Source organism: Capsicum annuum, chromosome 1 (assembly GCF_002878395.1).
Source record: "Capsicum annuum cultivar UCD-10X-F1 chromosome 1, UCD10Xv1.1, whole genome shotgun sequence".
NCBI lineage: Eukaryota > Viridiplantae > Streptophyta > Magnoliopsida > Solanales > Solanaceae > Capsicum > Capsicum annuum.
Window position 1 is genome coordinate 244,544,834 of NC_061111.1, and position 1,940 is coordinate 244,546,773.

General features: G+C 41.1%; 1 pseudogene; it reads right to left on the minus strand.

Moving 5' to 3' along the window:
- Positions 1-503: 503 nt before the first annotated feature.
- LOC107863067 lies at positions 504-1,940 on the minus strand (annotated as a pseudogene).

Genomic DNA, 1,940 nt, shown 5'->3' on the forward strand with positions numbered 1-1,940 from the left:
TCTACAATTTTATGCGATCGATCAAATTTGAATCCATATATTGCAAAACACATTGTTGGAGGCGATAGTTCCAATAATTTTTTTCCAACTTTTTGATATTGATCTATCTAAAATCTCCGATTAAAGACGAATGAATCTCAATCATCTCATTATGAATTTTCGATTAACGACGAATGAATCTCAATCATCTCATTACGAGCTTCGATTAAAGATGGATGAATCTCAATCGTCTTCACTGCAATCGACGTAAGTGAGGTGAAGGGCCCATATGATGTTGACCAATTAAGAACAACACTCTTTTTAAGACACTAGATAGGTATTGGCCGTGCTGAGCACGGCCCAACTCATTAGATTTTGATATAATTTGTTATGAGAATCATACCACGACTTAAATTATCATAATTATTTAAAATGACAATATTTTTTAATAATTACATATATCTTCAATTTTCTATTCCAGTGTTTGTATTGGTAATGAAGATAAAAGCCTAAGACAATCAATGTACTTGGACAAAGTGCAAACATGGTGGAATATGGCATTTTCATGTACATGTATGAAATATTACAAAAAGACTTTCAGATACTACGCTTTTTTGTTTAAAGAAGCTAGAAAGCAAATCAAAGATAAAAATATAGCAGAACTAAACAAAATAGAGTCTACATAACACACTTTTTGACAATAGAAAAGCATTGAAAACTCCAGGATTACCCTTTCCCTGTTCACTTTCTCTTCTGGGCACTAGTTGGGTCCTTTCTTGTCAACATTCTCGACAACACCGACAGCAACAGTTTGCCGCATGTCTCTCACAGCAAAACGACCCAATGGTGGGTATTCAGCAAAGGTTTCAACTACCATTGGCTTGGTGGGAATCATCTTAACCATGCCAGCATCACCATTCTTCAAGAACTTAGGCTCCTTCTTACCCGAACGCCTGTCGATCTTGGTCAAAATCTCAGCAAACTTGACAGCAATGTGGGAAGTATGGCAGTCGAGAACTGGTGCATATCCATTTCCAATCTGTCCAGGATGGTTCACGAGCAGCCCCCTTGTCTGGGTCATCCTTGGAGTTTGAGGCAACATAACCACTCTTCAGATCCTTAACACCAACATTCTTAACGTTGAATCCAACATGGTCACCAGGGAGTGCCTCCTGGAGAGCTTCGTGGTACATCTCTACAGATTTGACTTCAGTTGTCAAAGCAGGAGGTCCAAAGGTCACAACCATACCAGGCTTGATCACACGACCAACAGGGACAGTTTCAATACCACCACCAATCTTGTAAACATCCTGAAGTGGAAGAAGGCGGAGGGGCTTGTCTGATGGCCTCTTGGTCTCATTAATATGGTCAAGAGCCTCAAGAAGGGCTGGAACCTTGTACCAGTCAAGGTTGGTAGAGATCTCAATCATATTATCTCCTTCAAAACCAGAGATAGAGAGACAAAGGGGATCTTGTCAGGGTTGTAAACCAACCTTCTTGAGGTAGGAAGAAACTTCCTTCACTAGTTCATCATACCTAGCCTTGGAGTACTTGAGAGTGGTATCATCCATCTTGTTGCAGCAGCAAATCATTTGCTTGAAACCAAGGGTGAAAGCCAGCAAAGCATGTTCACGGGTCTTGGAGGTACCAGTAATCATGTTCTTGATCAAGTCCCTGTGTCCGGGGGCATCCATCACGGTGCAGTAGTACTTAGTGGTCTCAAACTTCCACAAAGCAATATCAATGGTGATACCACGCTCACGTTCAGCCTTAAGCTTGTCAAGCACCCAGGCATACTTGAATGACCTCTTGTTCATCTCAGCAGCTTCCTTCTCAAACCTCTCAATAACACGCTTGTCAATACCACCAAGCTTATAGATCAAGTGACCAGTGGTAGTTGACTTTCCAGAGTCGACGTGGCCAATGACCACAATGCTGATGTGAATCTTCTCCTTACCCAT